At 43.3% G+C, this 16,168-nt stretch overlaps 2 long non-coding RNA genes across 2 annotated transcripts; both read right to left on the reverse strand.

Moving 5' to 3' along the window:
• Window positions 1-280: 280 nt before the first annotated feature.
• LOC144088301 (uncharacterized) lies at window positions 281-3,337 on the reverse strand. The gene is made up of 3 exons (XR_013304848.1): window positions 3,286-3,337; window positions 558-659; window positions 281-371 (listed from the first exon to the last, which is right to left on the reverse strand). It is a non-coding gene; the product is annotated as an uncharacterized LOC144088301 (long non-coding RNA).
• Window positions 3,338-3,363: 26 nt separating this feature from the next.
• On the reverse strand, window positions 3,364-3,788 carry LOC144088300 (uncharacterized). Its single transcript, XR_013304847.1, has 3 exons — window positions 3,697-3,788; window positions 3,468-3,586; window positions 3,364-3,375 (listed from the first exon to the last, which is right to left on the reverse strand). It is a non-coding gene; the product is annotated as an uncharacterized LOC144088300 (long non-coding RNA).
• Window positions 3,789-16,168: the final 12,380 nt, after the last annotated feature.

Consider the following 16,168-nt stretch of genomic DNA (forward strand, 5'->3'; position numbering starts at 1 on the left):
CAAAGAAGTATCTGTTCCAATCACTCTATCAGAGAAAAATCAGAGTTGTAGAAATAACTGCAAACTCAAGAGAGCCATGACATTATGTTCTTCACAAGTGTATGTAAACTTTAGACCATAACTGTATACACAGACACGTTACTGGGTTTCTGACATTTTGCATCAAATGTCTGGATTTCGATACACGGAATGTATCGTCTGAGAGAATTTATGAGCACATAAGTACATACCCTCCACGGTGCTGCACTCCATATAAGATGAAGCTGATGAGATCACTGAAGTCCTGGGGGTGTAAGGTGGTGCTTGATGCTCGGATCATATGGTGACGGATGGCTAATGATATCTGAGTCATCGCTGGGCGGCTGTGGTTACTGATGACAAATCCAATGTGGGGGAACACCTTTTTTTATTGTCATAATAGCAATTCTTCACTAGATTATTAGCCCAAAAAAATGATACGTGTACTGATAGGCTCAAACACATACCGTTGGCCATTTTGTATATAGAAAGTTCAATCCCTATAGAAATTGTTTTGTACTTTATTATGCAAATGTTACCTTAAAGAAACATCCAGCGGGATGGTCCTTAGCAATTTGCCATAGGCCTGCCTCACCCTCACAGCTGAGTGGACCAGCTGGACTCTGCACACATCCACGCACCTAAAAACCAACACGTTTGAAATTCAGTAAACAGTAAGGTCACATTCCGGAAAGCGCATTTATACGCTATTAATTGCTCCTAGCCCGAAAAACCTTCGCTACCCAGGGTTAAGTGTGGGATGGCTCCTTGGAACCTGTACAATTGGCAGGAGTGGCTCATATGTCACTCCTGGCTTGCCGTCAGATCAGAGCAGCTGCAGACAATCCTTGATTGCCTCCTGGTGTGGGTATTTAAGCACCACATAAAGAATGGCTCATTGTCGGATCGTTCCTGCAGTTCCTGCAAGTCCTGCATGCTCCCGTTGTGGTTCCAAGCCTTTGTTGATTTGTAGATCCCTGTTGATTTATTAAAGATGTTGTTTTGAAGCTAACTGCCTCGTTCCCCTCCTGCTTCCCGCGCCTGGGTCCTAATCCATTCCCGATTGCGCCACGACGATGCGGTCCGATTGTAACAACAATCAAAAAAAGCAACTGCGCAACTAACAGAAAAGGTCTAAAACTGTCCTTGTCCTTCCCCCATGGAACTACAATCCAATCCCAATGCTCTGTATTTGTGACATGTAATGACCCCCCCCCCCAAATGCTAATTATTTAATATTATCATTAATATCATTTCCCCTTACAAACCCCCAAAAAACCTTACAAACGCTGTACGAGTCGTACGGTGTTTGTAAGATTTTTGGGGGTTTGTAAGGGGAAATCATAATCATTTATAAGGGCAGTTATCGGCAGAGGTTGACAGGTATGCAATTGTTTGTTCGCATTGTGCCATGTGGCCAACTCTCTTTGCAATTGCTTGTTCGGATTGCGCCATGTAAGATAAGATGGCACACTTGCTTTGCAATTGTTTGTTCGCATTGCGCCATGTGGCCAACTTGCTTTGCAATTGCTTGGTCGGATTGCGCCATATAATATAAGATGGTCAATTCGCTTTGCAATTGCTTGTTCGGATTGCGCCATGTAAGATAAGATGGCCAGCTTGCTTTGCAATTGTTTGTTCGCATTACGCCATGTGGCCAACTCGCTTTGCAATTGCTTGTTCGGATTGCGCCATGTAAGATAAGATGGCCAACTTGCTTTGCAATTGCTTGTCCGCATTGCACCATGTGGCCAAATCACTTTGCAATTACTTGTTCGGATTGCACCATGTAAGATAAGATGGCCAACTTGCTTTTCAATTGCTTGTTCACATTGCGCAATGTGGCCAACTCGCTTTGCAATTGCTTGTTCGGATTGGGCCATGTAAGATAAGATGGCCAACTCGCTTTCCAATTGCTTGAACGGATTGCGCCATGTAAGATAAGATGGCCAACTTGCTTTGCAATTGCTTGTCCGCATTGCACCATGTGGCCGAATCACTTTGCAATTACTTGTTCGGATTGCGCCATGTAAGATAAGATGGCCAACTTGCTTTTCAATTGCTTGTTCACATTGCGCGATGTGGCCAACTCGCTTTGCAATTGCTTGTTCGGATTGGGCCATGTAAGATAAGATGGCCAACTCGCTTTCCAATTGCTTGAACGGATTGCGCCATGTAAGATAAGATGGCCAACTTGCTTTGCAATTGCTTGTTCGCATTGCGCCATGTACGATAAGATGGCCAATTCGCTTGGCAATTGCTTGTTCGCATTGCGCCATGTAAGATAAGATGGCCAGCTTGCTTTGCAATTGTTTGTTTGCATTGCGCCATGTGGCCAACTCGCGTTGCAATTGCTTGTTCGGATTGCGCCATGTAAGATAAGATGGCCAACTTGCTTTGCAATTGCTTGTTCGCATTCCGCCATGTGGCCAACTAGCTTTGTAATTGCTTGTTCGGATTGCGCCATGTAAGATAAGATGGCCAGCTTGCTTTGCAATTGTTTGTTCGCATTGCACCATGTAAGATAAGATAGCCAACTTGCTTTGCAATTGCTTGTTCGCATTGCGCCATGTAAGATAAGATGGCCAATTCGCTTTGAAATTGCTTGTTCGCATTGCGCCATGTAAGATAAGATGGCCAACTTGCTTTGCAATTGCTTGTTCACATTGCACCATGTGGCCAACTCACTTTGCAATTACTTGTTCCGATTGCGCCATGTAAGATAAGATGGCCAGCTTGCTTTGCAATTGTTTGTTGAATGTTCATCGTAGATCGGACAGGTTGTGTGAGTTATAAAAATATCTTGTTTGCACAAACTTAGCCCTGCAAATGTCTAACCATATCAGCCCAAAGTTTTGTTTGCATAAACTCTGCCCTACATCGTTGTCATAGAGACTTTGCCCTGTTTTGGTATATATATAAAGACGCACCCACTGTTCATTCTGAGAGAGTTGCAAAGACAACCGGCTGTGCGTTCGCAACTGTTAGAGCTCTCCCCCCATCCTGCGGTCTGGTAATAAACCTATTTCCTTCAAATTGGTCTCACTCTTTCTGTGCCTGGTCCTGAAGCTGTTTTACAGACCATTATCATCATCATTGTTATTATTATCATTATTATCATCATCATAATTATTATTATCATAATTGTCATTATCATTATCATCATCATAATTATTATTATTATTATTATCATCATCATCATCATAATTATTATCATTATCATCATCATCATCATCATTATTATTGTGTGGACAATTATGCATTTACCTCTGCAAAAGCTCTGTAGATAAAGATGAGGAGAGGATGAGTAAGCTATGGCTATGGTCTGAAGGCAGACACTCGGATCCTCATTCAGGGCTATATAGTAGAACAGCAAAGGAAAAGAAGACCTATTTTATTAACAAGCATCCATCGGTGAGGGCATCAAGGAAGGAAAAAACAACACTTACCGTTGGACAGGAGACCACGACATAACTTATTAAAAGAAGGTAAGGAGAAGAGCGGGGTGTAAGTGTCTGACTTTTTCATCAGCAAGGAGATTTCTTGAGCCCATGTCAACAGCAACCTCCTGATATGTAAACATAGCAAACGACAAATTTCTTACAGTTAAAATCCTCTCTTTTGGGAATAATGCAAGCAATGCAAAGACGAAGCATGAAAAGGACGAAAGAAGAAAACCTGGCTTCGGGGTAGAGATGATCCTTCACCAGCAGCCCGCCCAAAAGGTTGAGCAAAGTGCTGAAATGTTTCTTGGTGGCAGTCGTGGCAGTCGTGACAGTGCTGATGACAGCACCGTCAAACAGGGACGGGGAAGATGACCACAAGCTGGATGAGATGAAATGATCGTGTCTAATGGAGAGAGAGAAGCAGGGGAGATGAGACACAAGGTTGGCCTAACGACTCGCAGAAATTCAAGGGACCAGAGTTTCTGGGTGGATGTGGCATTATTGTGAATTTGCAAAAACAAATAAACCGATATTATTACCTTGTGCAGTGGGAATAAAGTGTGTAGAGCACAGCATACTGGGTGGCAGGGTAGAAGACTGCTAACTCAGAGTGCACCAGCATCAGTGTGTGACTGAGCAAGGCAAAGACCGTGGGAGACAAAGCCCACATCTAAACAGGTAAAAAAATAATAATAATAACTACAATCAACCAGTCCACTACTTCGTTCAAACCAGGCTTTGATAGATCCATTGCTTTAGTATTCATATTTTGCTTGGTGGTGAACAGTGAGCTTTTTATTGATAAAGCACCGCCTGGAGTTGGGTAGAATTGCCATAAACTGTTCAAGAGTTTAATCCCAGGGGGGTGAAATCATTGGAAATTGTCATAAAGGAAATCATATGAAGACAATGAACAATGACAACATTTTAATGCAAAACCAAGAGTGCCCAATAAATTCCTCAAACTATTTAAATGTCTCCGCTTTCTACCAGGATTGTGGGTGTGTCCTCCTCCCCACCTCCCGCTTTTGTGCAAGGGTTGCTTTCTGACTAATTACAGCTCACCTGAAACACCGTCTTCTGTCGAACACCGTCTTCTGTCGAACACCGTCTTCTGTCGAACACCGTCTTCTGTCGAACACCGTCTTCTGTCGAACACCGTCTTCTGTCGAACACCGTCTTCTGTCGAACACCGTCTTCTGTCGAACACCGTCTTCTGTCGAACACCGTCTTCTGTCGAACACCGTCTTCTGTCGAACACCGTCTTCTGTCGAACACCGTCTTCTGTCGAACACCGTCTTCTGTCGAACACCGTCTTCTGTCGAACACCGTCTTCTGTCGAACACCGTCTTCTGTCGAACACCGTCTTCTGTCGAACACCGTCTTCTGTCGAACACCGTCTTCTGTCGAACACCGTCTTCTGTCGAACACCGTCTTCTGTCGAACACCGTCTTCTGTGGAACACCGTCTTCTGTCGAACACCGTCTTCTGTCGAACACCGTCTTCTGTGGAACACCGTCTTCTGTGGAACACCGTCTTCTGTGGAACACCGTCTTCTGTCGAACACCGTCATCTGTCGAACACCGTCTTCTGTGGAACACCGTCTTCTGTGGAACACCGTCTTCTGTAGAATTCCAGTTTTAGGGTGGTGAATCATCAAAAGTGCTTATGCGTAGACAAGAACAAGCATTACATTGGTGAGCCTCCCAGTTTAGACTCCCATATAAAAACCCTGGTAGAAAGTTAGTGTAGGCAGTAGGGAGTTTTCTGCTGGGGTCAGGAGGACTGGAAGATATGTTCGGCTTTGTGGATTCGCGGCTGGCGCTGCTGCTGCTCAGCGCAGCGGCGCTTCTGGTTAGAGCGCAGGGTGACGACCACCGTAAGTCTTATCATCTCTTCTTTTTTTTAATGGAGCTTCTCCGCCAGACTTTTTCTTCTGCATTGGGAAAACGGATATTTTCATTTGCAGCATCTTCAATTACAAACGGTGTACTTGTCCTATAACCTAGCACATGAGCCACAATGACAAAAAAGATGCTGTTTTTAATGGTCGCATTTCCACTATTAAGATTAGAATTACTACTACTTGCCTCAGCACAGTGAATACATTTCATGAAATGATATCTGAAATACACTATTCATACCACCCCATCTATAAAAACAAATGATGTCCACCGTGGGTTTGTGTCTTTGATGTTATAATGCGTCCAATTGACTTTATCCATCTTTGTCCGCAGGCTCCCGGGTTCTATCTCAGGTCAAGGTAAATACTTTATTTTTAATTGATATTCTATTAACAGATGTGGACTTGTTATTGACAAATAAACATTCATCATCGTTGTAAATCAATTTACATGACATCAACATCAAAGACAATTTGGCTTTAGTGTGTTTTGACTTCATTGAGGAATGATTGCTAAGATAGCATATACATTGTAGGCTAAATGTGATTGTTTTAAGATCTTTCTCTTTTGACGTCATCCATATTCTGATGTGTCACTGACAAGTCAAATTAGCTAAGACTTTTGTCTTTTTTTTGCAAGGGACCCAAGGGAGACCGTCCAAATGTCCTTTTTGCTAACAAAAAATCATGTAAAAACTGACTCTTAAATATGGTGGTATTTTCTGGAGTAAATTCAACATTGGTGAATTCCAAAATGGAGGTCCATCAAAAGCCTAATGATGTCTGAAGGACAATAATGACAACGTATCTATCTGCATTGGTTTGGAACTTGATAAAATGTTTATTTATTTATTTTTTAAATCAGTTGAAAGTGGTTGAGGAGCCGTGTTGATTTCCTTAATTATTCAAGTAGTGCCTCACATTTACGAGAAGTTCTCGTTTCATTTTAAGGAGTCATACTTTTTAAAAAAAAATGCATCTAAATGGGAGTTTTACCAGTTTGTTTTTAGTATAATTATTCTTAGAGTAGATTTTGGTTCTGGAGATGATTATGAATACAGCAATCAATATTTTTTTTAAATAAATAGTTCTTACCTAGTTCCCGTTACCCAAGGTTACCTGACCAGTGTTCCAAGTTGGTCACAGAACTCCATCTTGGACGTTCCAGTCTCTTGACTCTAATTAAAATGGGAAAAACAAGGATTAAAAAATACTGAGATTTGATGGATTTTTGTTGTTGTTTTGAAGACAATCTTGGGTGGAAGCCATTTGGCCCAGACTGACTTTATAATTATGTACAGTGCTACATTATCCCAGTAAAATAGTGTACGAGTTGCTAGTAAAGAAAAAAACGAGAAATATCATACATCTGTGTAGTCTATTCTAAAGTTTTTTTTGTGTGAAGCATTTAATTATTAGTATAAAGCACAATAAAACGACGGGTGGCTTCATAAGTGACTTAATTGTGATGAAATTTTAGCACAGCTCCATTAAATTTAATAAGGAACTTTTCCCCTTGGATGTCTGGCGGCAATGACGACAAATCTCCCGTCATGCCAATTGTTGGACCAATTGTGGGTCTCTTACCTGCGCAATTACCCCTTCGAGTCTCTAAAATCTTGAATTGCCTTTGACAGGGCCCCCCGGGCCCCCCGGGACCTCCTGGGCCCCCTGGACTTGCCGGTCCTATCGTAAGTACTCAGCTTCCTCTCACCTAAAGTACTGGGGTCAGTCAGACGAACTATATTGACGCAAAGACGAGGAAAGAGAGAAAACTTGTACACTAACGGGCCCTTTGGATCCTCTGCTCAGGGACACCAGGGATCCACCGGTCCCCGCGGACAGTCTGGAGAGAACGGAGAAAGCGTAAGTGCTCTAAATCCAGCAAGAACACGGAACGTGACGTGGCGGCCTTTTGATTTTCGATGCGCAATTGTTTTCCGCAGGGCCCCGCCGGCATGAACGGAGAGGACGTAAGTTGCCCCAATGTCCGCTCCGTGGAGCTGGCTTCCTCGTGCGTCACTTAAATAATGTTCTTCCACTTTGAACACATTCTCTTCTTCTTCCACAGGGTGCGGATGGCGAGGACGGACCCCGCGGACCTCCTGGAATTGCCGGACCTCCTGTAGGTTCATTCACCCCATCACGTACGTCTTCCCACTTGCATCTTCGCCCTAACCTTTTTCCTCTTCCCCACCTCCAGGGTCCTCGTGGTCTCGCTGGTGCCAAGGGATTGACTGGTAACAATGGTGATAAGGGTGACGCTGGTCCTCCTGGTGTGGCTGGACAAACCGGTGACCACGGACCCCAGGTCAGATCAAATCATATCCCACATCGTCATTGCATTAGCTTTCCATGCTGAGCCACTGTTCACCGCGTTCTTTCAGGGTCCCCCTGGAAACACTGGCGCCAAGGGAGACCACGGAGACCACGGACCTCCTGTGAGTTACAACCGTTACTTCAACGTCAAGCAAATTTGTACTCACGCTGAACTTCTGTTTCCTCAACAAGGGCCCTCGTGGATTGCTCGGTGCCAATGGCACAGACGGACCTCCCGGCCCCGCTGTAAGTCTATGGTGGCGCCGCCAAGGCGAATCCTCGGGAGCGTACCATTAATCGCATGCTATTTTTCCTTCGGAAAAGGGCAAAGCTGGACCTGCCGGACACGCTGGACCCGATGGAAAGGAAGGACCCAAAGGAGACCGTGGTGACACTGGATCTGCCGGTCACAAGGGCGAGATGGGAGCCACTGGAGCCCGCGGACCTTCCGGCGAGAAGGGTAGCCCTGGTGCCGATGGCGCTCCCGTGAGTTGCTTTTTCATTGACCGTCCATCCCGACGTCTCAAAATGATGAGATCACGCACGGCCTAACGCTTCCCATCTCCATGCTCCCGGACCTCAGCGTATCAGTGGAGAACGTGGTATTCTCGGTCTCTCCAGAATGAGAGGCGAGAGAGGTTTCCCCGGTCTGTCCGGACCTTCTATAAGATCTTACTATTTCTTGTCCCCAAAGTTAGCATCTTTTGGCTACTGCCAGCCAATGCTCAATTGCCACGTCGCCCTCAGGGAAAGCACGGAAAGGAGGGACCTTCCGGTCCCGTTGGTCACCATGGACCTCCCGGATCGGATGGACCCCCTGGAGCGCCCGGATCCCCTGGAAATACCGGACTCAAGGTACTGGTCTTCGCCCGGCGCTCAACCGTGGGCGTTCGGTCCTTTGACTTGATTACGCAATTCACTTGTCTCCTCTGTTTTAGGGTCCCCCTGGTAAAGACGGATCTGACGGTCACGATGGATCTGCTGGACCCAAGGTTAACTTTCTGAACTTGACTACAAATGTGTAACATTTGATTAGAAAATATTTGACACCTTGCTGCCCCTCGGGCAACACTTTTCAAACGACACTAGTGAACAATTGCAGCCAATTGTTGTCGGCTATTGCAAAATCTTTGACTGGGAGGGTAACGGATCTGTTCTCGTGAAACAATTTAGGGAGACCGTGGAGACCCTGGCCCTCTTGGAGCTCTTGGCGCCCCCGGAGATCCCGGTGCCACCGGACTCGGCGGACTTGCCGGAAAGCCTGGTGACCGTGGAAAGCCTGTGAGTGAAAAGTGTCTCCTATGTCCACTTTACCAAACAGTATCTACCAGGGGTTTCTCTACGGTCCGTGGATCAACACTTTTTAATTGGCCCCCAGCAAATTATATAAATCTCATTGAAGATGGCCCAGGCAAGAATCTTAAATTTACACCAATGACACATCAATGAATTGCCTCAAGCCCTTACCTCATCCACAGGCCTTGACAGTTGTAGACCTCAAATGTCTATCGCTGTCAATAGCAGCCTATGAGTTAAGAATTCAGATCCTCTGTTTACCAAATGAATGATTGACAATTTCAAGTCAGCCCTCGCGGCCTCCTTGGACACCTCTCGTACATATCGGCCAAAACTGAGAAGTTAAAATCCATTCAGGTGTCTACATGACAATTTATTTGATACCTTCCAGGGAGCTGATGGCCCTCCCGGTTCTACTGGACCTGCTGGACTCAAAGGCCAACCTGTAAGTAGCATGACAGGCACAAGCAACGGAACGGAGATCGGGTGAATAAAGTTTCCTCCTCGTAGGGAGGCGTTGGACTTCATGGAGACAAGGGAGAGAGGGGCAAGGCTGGTGAGATTGGCATGAAGGGACACAGAGGGTTCACTGGTATGCACGGATCCTTCTGGGAAATTAAGTTCTCACTTTCCACAGTGACCTGCTGGATTTGCGGGTAAGGTTGGCATGCCTGGCCTTCCCGGTCCCAGTGGACAACGTGGACGCTCTGGAGAGATGGGACCTTCCGTAAGGCTCACAACATTTGTCATCTCCATTCTGCAGCGAAGCCGTCCTATTGCATATCCCGTCTCTGGCCGTATTGTTCTTTAGGACCTCCCTGTGTACCAGGGGGATTCATTGCCCAGCCCCAGGAGAAGGGTCACGATCCCTTACGCATATAAAATTGAGATGTTTCTAATTATTTGAATGCTGAAATAAAGCATGTTAAGTGGTCGTAAACCGAATCCTGCCTTCAATTTGTCAATGTCTGCTCCTGCAGCCCCGGTTTTTCAGAGTACTAAACATGTCCAAGCACCTACGTGTTAAAAATTGGTGGAGTTTCTATTTTCTAACATTAAATGTTAAGCATGACATTTAAAGAAGCAGCCTACCTTTCAGATGGTGCAGTCCGTTTTTACTCCAAGGGATAGATTCCGATTGTAAATCGTTATCTGGGAGCAGGAATCCAGAGAGGGGCTACATCCGACCGCTATGGCAGCAAGACTGAGGCTGCCTCGGTGCAAGCGGTGGGCATCACAAAGAGGCCGATTGTCCACCTCCAATCCCCCCCCCCCCCCGCAGGGCTTGGCGGAAGAATATGCTTCTGTATTTGGCAGGAGAAATTCGACCTCTTTGGTTGATGAGCAACCCCTCCGATGGCATGGAACGGTTAGATTGGATAGGCTGCAAAAAATAAAAGTTGCAATTAGTAGTCATGCAATTAGTAGTCATGCAAATTCAGGATTTTAAGCTTTTTATGAATAAATGATGATTTTAAAAACACTTACATTAAATCACTGGCTGTGTTTCACAAAGCTAGATGTCCAATCCAATGGAATGAAATAATTGTATAGCACCTTTTCACCTTGAAGGAATTTTGACATTTACCTACTGATGAACGAGCGAATCCATTTTTGATAGTACTTAACATATATGAAAGGGAAAAAAATAGAAGTGAAGGCGCATATTACAAGACTTTTGCAGACAAAAAAAATATCATTCAATTCACATTAGAACACTATTCCAAAGCTAAAAACCCAGAATTACGATTTAAAAAAATGACTTGGGTAAAATATTACTAAGATTTGAATGTATTTTACCGCACCAGAGTAACTGCATCCACTTCTCCTGACTCTGTCTTCAATTGTTGTGGGGCTCAGTCCTAATATCCATGCTATTTCAAACAAGACGCTTATAAATTCAATATTTATTTGGAGTCAAACACAGGAAAAGCTTTAAGAAAACATTTCACCATCACCCAAAAGCATCATATCGCGCAATAAAATGGTTAAACTAGAATTCAAGATGAATCAAACGAGCATTAGGACTAGGGAGTTACTAGTTAAAAGAGAAAAACCAAGAGCTAGTCCCAACAAAAAAAAGGGGGGGCAGCTTGCTTTGCAATTGTTTGTTCGCATTACGCCATGTGGCCAACTCGCTTTACAATTGCTGGTTCAGATTGCGCCATGTAAGATAAGATGGCCAACTCGCTTTGCAATTGCTTGTTCACATTGTGCCATGTAAGATAAGATGGCCAGCTTGCGTTGCAATTGTTTGTTCGTGTGACATGCTAGAGTGTTTGATTTAGTGGCGATTGTGTGTTGAGGATGTGCGGCTGGTTTGGATTGGATGTGTGTCGATGTTCGATTGTTGATGCCTTGATCCACATAGCAAGTGTGACGTGTTAAAGTGTATGTCGGTCTTCGATTATTGATGCCTTGTTGCACATAGCTTGACACACGGGAGATTTCCCTCATAACAGTAAAAGTTGGATTGAAGAAGCAACAACGGATCACTGTTCTGATTATTTCTCCCTGTGTTTCAAGGTATGCTGGTTGTTGTAGAGGCCGGTTGAGTTTGTGGTTTGCAATATATACAGTTTAGCGTGTGAGAAAGAACATAATGTTTAGTAATGTTTATTTACTTTTGAATTACGAGCGTGAATGTGCGAGTCTCGGGTCATGCACATGGATATAACATTCAGCACGCTACCTTCGGCCGCCATTATCCCGTAAAGTGTCTAAGACGGTCATAGCAAGGAAGTTATGTTATTGATATTTCATTGTTTGCCCTGTCGAATAGTTGAAGGACTTCTTGAAGTTGTAAAAAGAAAAGATAAAACAAGTTATGACCGTATATTGAACGGGTGTAATTGTACATTATGTTTTGGTTTCTAACATGTTGCTAATATATATATATATATATATATATATATATATATATATATATATATATATATATATATATATATATATATATATATATATATATATATATATATAAATATATATATATGGGTGTAATTGTATATTATGGGTTTTTGTGTTGATAAAGATAACAGTAAAAGTTGGATTGAAGAAGCAACAATGGGTGCAACATTCGCATTGCGCCATGTGGCCAACTCGCTTTGCAATTGCTTGTTCGGATTGCGCCATGTACGATAAAATGGCCAACTTGCTTTGCAATTGCTTGTTCGGATTGCGCCATGTACGATAAAATGGCCAACTTGCTTTGCAATTGCTTGTTCGGATTGCGCCATGTAAGATAAGATGGCCAATTCGCTTTGCAATTGTTTGTTCGCATTGCTGCGCCATGTGGCCAACTTGCTTTGCAATTGCTTGTTTGGATTGCGCCATGTACGATAAAATGGCCAACTTGCTTTGCAATTGCTTGTTCGGATTTCGCCATGTAAGATAAGATGGCCAATTCGCTTTGCAATTGCTTGTTCCGATTGCGCCATGTACGATAAGATGGCCAACTTGCTTTGCAATTACTTGTTCGCATTGCACCATGTGGCTAACTCACTTTGCAATTATTTGTTCGGATTGCGCCACGTAAGATAAGATGGCCAGCTTGCTTTGCAATTGTTTGTTCGCCTTGCGCCATGTAAAATAAGATGGCCAACTCGCTTTGCAATTACTTGTTCGCATTGCACCATGTACGATAAAATGGCCAACTCGCTTTGCAATTGCTTGTTCGGATTGCGCCATGTAAGATAAGATGTCCAATTCGCTTTGCAATTGCTTGTTCGGATTGCGCCATGTAAGATAAGATGGGCAACTTGCTTTGCAATTGTTTGTTCGCATTGCGCCATGTGGGCAACTCGCTTTGCAATTGTTTGTCCGTATTACGGCAGTTTGTGTGAAATAATCTTGAGTAAACAAAAGAATGTTTCAATACGTGTCATAGCTTTCAATACGTGTCACAGCCTTCATCCGTGTCACAGCCCAACACCTTTGTCATAGAAACTTTGTATGTCATGCAATCTTGTCCTAATTAAACTGTTGACGCACAAAGGGTAGTCGGAGATTGGCGAGCGGAAACAGTCGAAGATTGACCGGAGTCTTACGCAGAGTAACTCTCTGTCTGTTCTCTCTCCATGCTCCCCTTCTGCAGAAGTGTCAAAATCTCACTCATCTGTCTTGGTGTCCTTACTTGTGTTCGACCTTGTTGAATGTTCATCGCGGACCGGACAGTTTGTGTGAGTTATAAAAATATCTTGTTTGCACAAACTTAGCCCTGCAAATGTCTAACCACATCAGCCCAAAGTTTTGTTTGCATAAACTCTGCCCTACATCGTTGTTATAGAGACTTTGCCCTGTTTTGGTATATATATAAAGACTCACCCACTGTTCATTCTGAGAGAGTTGCAAGGACAACCGGCTGTGCGTTCGCAACTGTTAGAGCTCTCCCCCCATCCTGCGGTCTGGTAATAAACCTATTTCCTTCAAATTGGTCTCACTCTTTCTGTGCCTGCTCCTGAAGCTGTTTTACAGACCCAACAATTATCATTATCATTCTTATCATAATTATGATTAATATCATTATAATTTTTATCATTATTATTTTTATCGTCATTGTTATTATCCTCATTATTATTATTATCATCATCATCATTGTTATTATTATCATCATCATCACAATTATCATTATCATCATCATAAATATTATTATCATTATCATCATTATCATTATCATCATCATAATTATTATTATCATCATAATAATTATTATCATCATCATAATTATTATTATCATTATCATCATTATTATCATCATCATCATCATCATAAGTATTATTATCATCATCATTATTATTATTATTATTGTGTGGACAATCATGCATTTACCTATGCAAAAGCTCTGTAGATAAAAGATGAGGAGAGGATGAGTAAGCCATGGCAGGTCTGAAGGCAGACACTGATTCTCATTCACGGCGATATAGTAAAACAGGAAAGGAAAAGAAGACCTATTTTATTAACAAGCATCCATCTGTGAGGGCATCAAGAAAATAAAAGGTGGAAAAAAACAACCCTTACCGTTGGACAGGAGACCACGACATAACTTATTAAAAGAAGGCAAGGAGAAGAGCGGGGTGTAGGTGTCTGACTTTTTCATCAGCAAAGAGATTTCTTGAGCCCATGTCAACATCAGCGTCCTGATACGTAAACATAGCAAACAACACATTTCTTATGGTTAAAATCCTCTCTTTTGGGAATAATGCAGGCAATTTAAAGACAAAGCACGAAAAGGACGAAAGAAGAAAAGCTGGCTTCGGGGTAGAGATGATCCTTCATTAGCAGCCCGGCCAAAAGGTTGAGCAAAGTGCTGAAATGTTTCTTGGTGGCAGTCGTGGCAGTCGTGACAGTGCTGATGACAGCACCGTCAAACAGGGACGGGGAAGATGACCACAAGCTGGATGAGATGAAATGATCGTGTCTAATGGAGAGAGAGAAGCAGGGGAGATGAGACACAAGGTTGGCCTAACGACTCGCAGAAATTCAAGGGACCAGAGTTTCTGGGTGGATGTGGCATTATTGTGAATTTGCAAAAACAAATAAACCGATATTATTACCTTGTGGAGTGGGAATAAAGTGTGTAGAGCACAGCATACTGGGTGGCAGGGTAGAAGACTGCTAACTCAGAGTGCACCAACATCAGTGTGTGACTGAGCAAGGCAAAGACCGTGGGAGACAAAGTCCACATCTAAACAGGTAAAAAAATTAAAATATAACTACAATCAACCAGTCCACTACTTCGTTCAAACCAGGCTTTGTTAGATCCATTGTTTTAGTATTCATATTTTGCTTGGTGGTGAACAGTGAGCTTTTTATTGATAAAGCACCGCCTGGAGTTGGGTAGAATTGCCATAATATTTTCAGAGTTTAATCCCAAGGGGGTGAAATCATTGGAAATGGTCATAAAGGAAATCATATGAAGACAATTAACAATGACAACATTTTAATGCAAAACCAAGAGTGCCCAATAAATTCCTCAAACTATTTAAATGTCTCCGCTTTCTACCAGGATTGTGGGTGTGTCCTCCTCCCCACCTCCCGCTTTTGTGCAAGGGTTGCTTTCTGACTAATTACAGCTCACCTGAAACACCGTCTTCTGTCGAACACCGTCTTCTGTCGAACAACGTCTTCTGTCGAACAACGTCTTCTGTCGAACACCGTCTTCTGTCGAACACCGTCTTCTGTCGAACACCGTCTTCTGTCGAACACCGTCTTCTGTCGAACACCGTCTTCTGTCGAACACCGTCTTCTGTCGAACACCGTCTTCTGTGGAACACCGTCTTCTGTGGAACACCGTCTTCTGTGGAACACCGTCTTCTGTCGAACACCGTCTTCTGTGGAACACCGTCTTCTGTCGAACACCGTCATCTGTCGAACACCGTCTTCTGTGGAACACCGTCTTCTGTGGAACACCGTCTTCTGTAGAATTCCAGTTTTAGGGTGGTGAATCATCAAAAGTGCTTATGCGTAGACAAGAACAAGCATTACATTGGTGAGCCTCCCAGTTTAGACTCCCATATAAAAACCCTGGTAGAAAGTTAGTGTAGGCAGTAGGGAGTTTTCTGCTGGGGTCAGGAGGACTGGAAGATATGTTCGGCTTTGTGGATTCGCGGCTGGCGCTGCTGCTGCTCAGCGCAGCGGCGCTTCTGGTTAGAGCGCAGGGTGACGACCACCGTAAGTCTTATCATCTCTTCTTTTTTTTAATGGAGCTTCTCCGCCAGACTTTTTCTTCTGCATTGGGAAAACGGATATTTTCATTTGCAGCATCTTCAATTACAAACGGTGTACTTGTCCTATAACCTAGCACATGAGCCACAATGACAAAAAAGATGCTGTTTTTAATGGTCGCATTTCCACTATTAAGATTAGAATTACTACTACTTGCCTCAGCACAGTGAATACATTTCATGAAATGATATCTGAAATACACTATTCATACCACCCCATCTATAAAAACAAATGATGTCCACCGTGGGTTTGTGTCTTTGATGTTATAATGCGTCCAATTGACTTTATCCATCTTTGTCCGCAGGCTCCCGGGTTCTATCTCAGGTCAAGGTAAATACTTTATTTTTAATTGATATTCTATTAACAGATGTGGACTTGTTATTGACAAATAAACATTCATCATCGTTGTAAATCAATTTACATGACATCAACATCAAAGACAATTTGGCTTTAGTGTGTT

The sequence above is a fragment of the Stigmatopora argus genome, chromosome 14, assembly GCF_051989625.1.
Source record: "Stigmatopora argus isolate UIUO_Sarg chromosome 14, RoL_Sarg_1.0, whole genome shotgun sequence".
Classification (NCBI taxonomy): Eukaryota; Metazoa; Chordata; class Actinopteri; order Syngnathiformes; family Syngnathidae; genus Stigmatopora; species Stigmatopora argus.